This window comes from Herpailurus yagouaroundi, unplaced genomic scaffold (assembly GCF_014898765.1).
Source record: "Herpailurus yagouaroundi ecotype Mexico unplaced genomic scaffold, PumYag 183, whole genome shotgun sequence".
Taxonomy (NCBI): Eukaryota; Metazoa; Chordata; class Mammalia; order Carnivora; family Felidae; genus Herpailurus; species Herpailurus yagouaroundi.
The window spans coordinates 16940634-16949798 of NW_024412414.1; the positions used below are offsets into that span (position 1 = coordinate 16940634).

General features: G+C 49.7%; 1 long non-coding RNA gene across 2 annotated transcripts; it reads left to right on the plus strand.

Annotated features, from left to right (window-relative positions):
* The first annotated feature begins 286 nt into the window (after positions 1-286).
* On the plus strand, positions 287-8748 carry LOC121041360 (uncharacterized). 2 transcript variants are annotated; one of them, XR_005795706.1, is made up of 4 exons: positions 287-1043; positions 3490-3655; positions 7893-8001; positions 8126-8748. It is a non-coding gene; the product is annotated as an uncharacterized LOC121041360 (long non-coding RNA). The 2 variants fall into 2 exon arrangements; XR_005795705.1 differs by lacking the exon at positions 287-1043 and adding an exon at positions 2208-2293.
* Positions 8749-9165: the final 417 nt, after the last annotated feature.

Consider the following 9165-nt stretch of genomic DNA (forward strand, 5'->3'; position numbering starts at 1 on the left):
TACCTCAGTTGACATTTTTACTTTATTCGTGCCACTTTTTAATTCACGTGTGTCTCCTACAAGAGACCTCAGTGCCGTGTGCTCACTGCCATGTCCCACACCAAGCACAGTGCCTGACATTCAATAATATACTTACTGAATGAAAGAGGGACTGAATAGCCTATCAGAACCCTGCAGTGTGGGTTTACACTGAGGCCCAGAGAGGTTAAATGCTGGCTCCGGGTCACACAGCTAGTAATGGCAATGGTAGGATCAAGCACGGGTCCATCTGGTTCCAAGACCAGATCTTCACCATTGCCCCCCGATGCCTTCCAGTGTCCAAGTGCGGTCTTCTACTGCCCTGTCCTTCCTGTGAAAGGCAGAGAGGTCCTGCCCCCTTTCTGTGGCCCTCTTGTTTAACTTCTGCCCCCTCACCTCAGGTCCTGGCCTTCAATCTCGTGACCCCTCCAGCTGTGAATCTTGCCCTTTGCAAATGCCTTCCATACCGTTCAGCGGTCTCTTGGCTGCCGGCACTGGTCTCCATCTGCTGAGATGGCGTGGTGCCCGCTCACAAGATGGCACGCTATTTTTACCCGGCTTAGGTGCCAAGCCAGCCAGATGTTTTTTAGCAGTGCAGGGAAGCTGAGCATTGCTGGGGTGTGGAGGGAAGCTTCCAAATGTCAGCTCCTTGGGGGGGCTCCGGGACAAGCAGAGGAAAGGCTCTGCCTGGAAGTGGGCATCCCGAAGAGATTTCCAGGTGCTGGTACCTGTGTGGGGCTCAGACAGCACACTGTGCACTGGCTGCTGGTTATGGGCACCTGCCGGGCTGTGATGGGTCTGCTCCAGGCAGGAAATGTCCTGGGTCATCCTTCCCTAGAGGGCTTGTGCTTCATCCCCCCCCTGCTGAGATCCAGGCAGTGATGCCTGGGGACCTATCCTTCTGGGGCTTCACTGAATGCTTGGAAAATTCTAGGTGTGGCTGGCTGCGTGAGGAACCCGCCAGATCAGGCTGAGTCCAGGCAGTCGTTAGGATCAGCTTTCCCTCAGAACAGATGGAGCCAGAGGTATGGTGGTCTTAATCTCTACTCTCTCCTTCCTGTGACGGGTGACCTTCAGTTGAGGCACAGTCCCTCAGTAATAGCCAGTTAGAAACAGCAGGGTGTGTAGACTCACGCCGCTGTCCCTAGCTCCCTGTTCTGCAAACTTCTCCACTGCTCCCCTCGGCAACCTTGAGCAAATCACAACCTGAGCCTGTCATCTCATCTGTGAAACCTGCAAGGCTCCCCCCGTCTAATTACAGTTCCTAATTGTAGAGAATCACAATTCGCTTGGCGCGAAGCAAGCTTTGCTGACCTTTCCCATGACTGGCCATTCTTGGGCCTGCAGTGGGGGTGGTGAGCAAATTCTGTTCCTCCCTCATGCTGTGTGCAAGTCTCCGCCCGTTTGCTCCCCCTTGGGGAACATTGCGAAACGCTCAGACCACCTATAAGAGGTTGTCTTCGAGCCCGGGTTTCCGGACAAAAGGCCCATGAGGGGCTCGAGGTCGTGTGGAGACAGAGGGCATGTTTGCAGCTGTGGCCGCTGAGCCAAGAAGAGCGGTCCTCGTGCCTCGTGGCCTGATTGAACCTGCTCATCTGGCGTCCTGTGCCTGGTCTGAGAGATGTCTACACTGGCAGGGCTGCCAGGCCAGGGCTTCCCGAATTGGAATGTGCCCCTGAGCCACCTGCTGGTCTTGTTAAAATGTCCACTCTGCTTCAGTCTGTCTGGCATCGATGGGTTGGGCAGATGATGGGCCCCCAGAATGTCCATGTCTTAATCCCCGGAACCTCTGACTGTGGTGGGTGATAGGCTGAGGAGGATAAAGGCTGCTAGTCAGCTGACCTGGAGATGGGAGATGATCCTGGCCCATCCAGGTGGGCCCAGTGGAGGTCTGACGGATGCAATGTGAGACGGAACCAGCCGCTTCTGCTGGCCTTGAAAAGGGAACTGGGGAGCTTTGAGGCAAGGAATGCAGGTGCCTTCTAGAAGCTGGAGCAAGCAAGAAAAAGGATCTTCCTCTAGAGCCTCCAGGGTGACATAGCCCTGCCAACATCTTGCTTCTAGCCCCAGAAGACCTGTTTCAGACTTCTGCCCTAAGCAACTGTGAGGTCATACTTCCGCATTGTTTTCAGTTACTAAGTGTGTGGTCAGCTGTTACAGCAGCAATAAGAAACTGATACGGGCTGCATTTCTGACAAGCTCCCGGGTGATGCTGAGGCTTGAGTCTGTCTGAGTATGGCACTTACACCTGAGTGACCTGGGTGACAGCTTGAAGGTGGGAGAGAGCTGTTTATTCAGGGGCTCCCATGGACGCTTCTCATTATCCTGTTTTATCTGTGTCTCCTTATTCCTCCCTAGGCAGAAATTATTTGAGGTCCCTGGGTTGTCTCTTGATATGATCCAAGTCAGGGGCTTTCCTGGTTTGTGGGCTCCAGCCCCCCTGAGAGAGCTCAGATTACTGTAAGGGCCCCCCTACTCTTGTGGGTGCTCTCTGTTACTCAAATAAGTGAGGCGTCATGCAAATTGCATTTCTCAAACGTATGCAGGTGCCATGAATAGGATCCCAGTGGACCGTGGTGGCTTAGAAAAGAGGCTTTGCCCTTCAGCTAAGATCTAAGCGCTATCAGGACCCAGGTGTCCCTACGTGATTCGGTCTCTCCCTCCTCCTCTGATTGCACCACACGCTTTTGTCCCCATCACGTGTTGAGTAGGCTCCAGCCCCACTGGCTGCTTTCTGCCCTTGAACACGGGTCTTTCCTTCTTGGCATCTGTGGGCTTCCTCTTCTTTCTCCCCGTTTGGGTCGATAAGTGCCTTCTCTGACCGCAGCGAGCAAGCACGGCTCACCTGGTACTCTCCCTTACTGCTTGGGTGCATTTCATTTTAGTGTTTGTTCCAGTTTGTAGCTGCGTATTTATTTGAAGGGTTTGCGTGTTTGTCACCTGTCTTTGCCTCTGGATTGAGTTCAGCAAGGGCGGGGCCCGGGGCATTTTGTGTCGGTCTGTGCCGGACGCGCTGAGCACAGGTTACATGCTTAATCCGTATTAGACTAGGGAATGAAGGAATAAATGAGTGGGAGTACATCTGAGCCCTCATGAGAACTCCAGACTGTGTCCACTTGCCTTAATGCTCCAAGTTTATCACTGTCTCCTAGAGCACTAGTCCCTGAATCCCTCTTGTAAAATAGAAGCCCCACGGCTGACCGGATTGGTCCGTGTTTACCTTCACGTATCGTTCTGCTTTTCATGTCTCCTCTCCATCTCCACGGTTTATCTCTGCCACAAGGAGAGAGAGCTTTGTCACCCTCCTCTCAGTGTGATTGGCTGTCTCCTAATGGGAAAAAAAAAAAAAAACAAAAAAAACGATGCATGCTCGGTGCCTGGACCTGCTTTCTTCCATTGTCATCTCAAGTCAGGAGGGCTTTTGTATGGCCTGAAGCTGAATACTTGTATTGACTTTTGTTTTATCCCCAGAGCTTGTGTGCTTCATGTGAGCCCTGGCAGCTGCCGGAAACAGTTTCTGGTCTTGAAGCTCACCTCGGTGAGAGCAGCATGGGCTGAGAACACGGGAGCTGACTTCAGGTGTAACGGGAGGGCTGCAGGCTAGACCGCAAAGGAACAGCTCCCCGCTGACAGAATGGTGAGACCAGGACACGTGTCCCTAAGCTGCCACGGAGCGGATGTTTCTGGAGAAATCCAGGGGAGACCTGACCCTGTCGTGAGGGGCTGATTAAAACACAGTGGGGTCTAGAGGCGGGCAGCGGGCAAGACGTAACCACGGGGAGCTGGGATAATGGCTGACTGGAGTTTGCTCTCTAGATTTTATTATAGACGTTTCCCACCATGAGTGCGAATGATTAGAAAACTCGAATCCTTAGAGATGACAAAACCGAAATTGCGGGAGGTTAAGTAACTCATCCGAGGTTATACATCCAGACTGTGAATTCAAGCCTTTCTGACTCCAAATCTTTTGTACTCCTACTGCTTCCTCTTGTGAACCTGAAAAATTCCTATTGTGTTCCACAGCTATTTGTTTGTATACATCAGTTCCTCAAGAGCGTTGCTTAGTTCTGGCTTGGGGAATCCGGGACCACTTCCTGGAGGGTGTTTAGTGTTTGGATGTGTGTGCAACGGGCGGGGTGGCACACGACTCAGCATGGTCTTCTCAGCGTCCATCCTCCCTGTTTCCGGCATAATGCCGGACTTTTTGGCAGGGGGTGGGGAGACCCATTTGTCACCAATTCTCAACCCTACTTGTCTGTCTGGGTAGAGTCTAAGCTAGCTCCAAGAGGGGAATATCAGGCCTCAGCCTAAGCCAGTCAGTGCATCCTATCCTTTTGGCCACAGTTCAGGGATGGTCACATATTCTATGCAGGTCCAATCAGAGAAGAGCTAAGGATTTTAGAGGGGGCTATCAGTAAAGGTTTTGGTTCTATCTAGCTGTATTTGAATGTGAGAGGAGGTGTGCTTGGTGCTGTGGTGGCCATATTGTCTTGAAGGCTGAATTGGAAAATGCATGAAATTGCATTCTAACATCCTGGTTGGACTCTTGATCCAGCCATGCCTGAAGCTGCCATACCTTTAAACTTTTCCACTTATACGTACCAGTGAATTCCCTTTGTCTTTGCTTAAACCTATTTGAGTCTGTTTTTCTGTCACTTGCAATGGGGAGAACCATAGCTGATGAAGGTGAAGGTAAATCCACCACCCCCACTTTACAAGTTGGGGACAGCAGTAGTAAGAGAGACATATCATTAGCCTGAAAGTGTGGGCATGAGGAAGTCTCAGTATCCTTGCAAGTTCCAGCAAGTGGCTGGAAAAATGAATAGGATATAGTTTTCTTTGAACTCCCCTGTCCTGCCCCATAAGAGGATAAAGAATATGAAACTGCTTGCTCAGAGCATTTGTGTCCTGGAGTATTATTAATAGGTGTTTCATTGGGGGAAGGGGTTGTGTGGTCTAACAAACTTGAGAAACACAGGAGCAAATAAAGAGGTAACGAACGCACTACCAGATTGAAGCCTTTAAAATGCTAACATGTATTGTGAACTCTAAGGAGAGAGAAAGCATGTGTGTGTGTGTGTGTGTGTGTGTGTGTGTGTGTGTGTATTTCCAGAACTTATTTTTCTTGGAGACTCTCATGGGACCAGTGTTGCAAAGAATACTCTTTTGAAAACATTGGCTTAGAGGACAGTTACTGTGCAGGCTTCAGAGAAGCCACGTTCCGGGATGAAAAACTTGGCAAAGGCAGGAGTGTTTGTCTAGATGTGGGCAGGACAGGGCTCTATGCAGGAAAGGGAGGTAGCTCTTGATTCATGGACCCCAGAAATACTGTCTGTCCTTAAATGGCCCTCTGGCCAGCCAGCAGCAGGACTGAAATTCCTGTGAGTATAAGCAAGATTTGGGCTTGGAGCAAATCTTGAAGAAATTCTGACTGAACTATAAACACAGAGCTGCTTGGTGACAGTATCCAGTCTGCTATTCATTCATTTATTTGTTTAACACCTATTTGCTGAGTACCTACTGTGTACCAGATACTGTTGTACGTACTAGGGATGCATCAATCAGACAAATTCCTGCTCCTGTGGATCTTAAATTCTAGCAGATGAAAATAGACAGTCAAGTAGATATAGATATACATGTACATAGTATATTATGTGGTTAAGTGCTAAAATAAATAAAGCTGGCTCATGGGTACTCAGAATGCCAGGGAGGCGATGTTTGATAAGGCTGCTGGGATGGGCTTCATTGAGAAACACATTTGAATAGACACTCGAAGGAGGTGAGAGATGAGCTTTGAGGAATGTTCCAGGCATTGAGAACGCCAGCGTGAGGGACCCGTGTTGGGAGCATGCCTGGACTGTTGGAAGCACAACACGGCATTCACTGCAGCTGGACAGGCTGGGCAAGGGGGAGTGGAGGTAATGTTGAGGAGGGAACTGTAGGAAGACCAAGTCATGTAAAGCTTTGGATGACTTTGGCTTTCACCATGAGTGCAATAAACTGCCATTGTGGGGTGTGACCAGAGGTGGCGCATGATCTAGCTTACATTTGTAAAGGGGCGCTTTGGTGGCTTTGTTGAAACTCACATGCATGCAGCACTCTCAACAATCGCCAAATTATGGAAAGAGTCTAAATGTCCATCAACTGATGAGTGGATAAAGAAAGTGTGGTTTATATACACAATGGAGTACTACGTGGCAATGAGAAAGAATGAAATATGGCCTTTTGTAGCAACATGGATGGAACCGGAGAGTGTTATGCTAAGTGAAATGAGTCATACAGAGAAAGACAGATACCATATGTTTTCACTCTTCTGTGGATCCTGAGAAACTTAACAGAAGACCATGGGGGAGGGGAAGGGAAAAAAGGTAGAGAGAGAGAGGGAGCCAAACCATAAGAGACTCTTAAAAACTGAGAATAAACTGAAGGTTGATGGGGAGGGGGGGAGGGATGGGAAGGAGGGGAGGGGGGGTGATGGGCATTGAGGAGGGCACCTGTTGGGATGAGCCCTGGGTGTTGTATGGAAACCAATTTGACAATAAATTTCATATTAAAAAAAAAGAAACTCATATGCATGGGCCCAGGGTGAAAGTTGGCAATGGGGAGGGGGCTGCACAGTTTGCCTGGGTCCCGTGGTGGCTCGAGCAGTGGCTTGGTCTGGGGCTGTAGGTGAGTGAAGGCAGGGGGCAGTAGCTCGTGCTGGATGCCTTCTGAGGGTGTAGCCAAAGGGGCGTCCTAATAGATGGGAGGTGGGGAGTGAGAAAGGGCAAGTTGAATCAAGGATAACTTTTGGTCCAAGTGACTGGAAGGATGAAGTTTTCCTCACCGGGGATGGCGAGTCTTGCATTATGTCTAGAAGAAAAAACAATGTTTAAAAATTGGGAGATTTCACGTGAAGAAAAAAAAATCCACATTTCTATCCACTCTTGAGAAATGGAAAGATCTGATAAAATCAAGCCCACCTTCTACTTTGCATCCTTTGAGTAGAGCTGGCTGGCTGTGCCTCTCTTAGCTGGGAAAGCACATTTGAGTTTCCTCAGCTGGATCACACACCTGGCTCCTTAGGGACTTGAGTGGGAGAACCTAGGGGTGGGTAATAAGTAGCGAAAGAATCAGGGCACCCGGGTGGCCCAGGTGGCTGAACATCCGAATTTGGCTCAGGTCATGATCTCGCGGTTTGTGAGTCCAAGCCCCACATTGGGCTCATTGCTGCTGTCAGATCGAGCCTGTTTCAGATCCTCTGTCCCCCTAGCTCTCTGCCCCATCCCTCCCTCAGCTCGTGCTCTCTCAAAAACAAAACAAAACACCCCCCAAAATGAAAAATAAAAGCAAAATACGCACACAGAAGAATCTGCAATCCTTCCAAGTTCCCAGATGATGCTGATGCTGCTGGTCTGGGGACCACACTTTGAGAAGCAGTGAAGGAGCACGTCCTCCCCTTAGCACCACTCCTCACATGACCGCAGACGAGGATCTCAGAGGACCTGGGAATGGACTGTGAGACTGAAACAGGTTGATAGGGTTGGGCACAGGAGGGGCTAATCAGCCAGGAGGTCCTTTGAGGACGCTTCAGGGTTTGTCAGAACTCCTGAAGGCACACTTGGCTTGCTTTCTTGCTCTTGGCAAATTCTGGCTCTTCTGGGTCAAGGTCACCAACCATCGTGGCGGGGAGGCTGAGGCCTGGAGGAGGACCAGGGAGGCCCTAGCAGCAGCCAGTGTCTCCAGAGGATGCAAGGGGCAGATGAATTCCCTGCAGCCCGCCCAAACTGTTGGCACTAGCTCTCTTTCGCTTAGGCTCCCGGCTCATTATGTAGCCCCGGAGCTCATGCTTCTGCAGCAAGAAGCAGAAATAAGATTTCCATCTGCTTCTCCAGCTTGGAGAGACCCCAGGGAGAGCCCCGTGGCGACCACAGCACCGGCCTCCAGGTTACCCCAAGCACATGAGGCTGGAGAAGGTTCTGGAGTGTCTTCAAGCGGTTCAAGGTGAAGTTTGGGAATCTAGCCTGTGCTGGAGGGGCAGCAATGTGAAAGCAGGATAAGTCACTTTGTCTTTTCTTCCTGACCAGGAAAATATTTCCCCGTACATCTGGTTTGCATTTTTCTTTAGGCTTCTGCCAGAAACAATTGGGAAAACAGAATGCAGCCCAGGATCGAAAGAATCTATCCATTCCTCTGGAATTCTCCATCTGTCCGGCTGGGCCCCATATTAACATTTGAGTAATTCCCTAATGTGAAGTCGCCAGGCTTTAAAAATAGTGCAGGCAGGCTTGCGTTTGCTAGTGGTTTCTCGCCTTCAAATGTTGGCCTCAAGCCCTCTGTCCCCCTTGAACATTCTCCACACCCCTGCCTATCATAATTCCCTTGCCTGTCCTAATTCAACCCATTCATTTATATGTACAGTGTTTGTCACCCCCCTTCTCTGTGCTGGACATTGGTGGGTCTTGGGGTCGGTGGTGAGCAAAATAGCTGTCACCATCATGAAACTCAGTCTGTGAAGAGGCAGGCCAATTAAAATTGGGTTATTAGTGATGGTTTCTATAAAGCAGTGCTTCTCTGCTATCTGTGAGCAAAGACCTATTATTTTTCATTTCCCATCAAACATGGTCCTACTGTGCATGATTTGTGTGTAGTTTGTATTGTGAGTTGGATGATACTTCACCCTGTCTAATGAGATGGGTCCACCCATCCCCTGCTTGGATGCCCTATAATAAAAGTTTCTAAACCCTCAAATGCTGTATGTTGATATGGATGCATAACAACCTGTTGGTGGCCCATCACTGGTCCACACTTGGAATGGTATTCTATCAAGGACCAGTGAGGGGTTAGGAGAGACAAAAACAGATGCCTTATTTAGGCTGGGTGATTACTGAAGGACCCTTGAAGAAGTGAAACTGGAAAGATGAGTAGAGACAATCAACCTGGGTTGGGGGGCGGGGAGTGAAGGGACCAGTGTTTATGAGTAAGGAAGAGCAAGTATCAAAGCCCAGAGGAGGTAAAGAGTTGGCTTGTCAAGGGATAGCATGACTCGTGTGTTATGTGTGTGTGTGTGTGTGTGTGTGTGTGTGTGTGTGTGTACACCAGGTATATTAAGAATGAGGGGCTAAACGAAAATGGAAGGCAGGGGCGCCTGGGTGGCTCAGTCAGTTG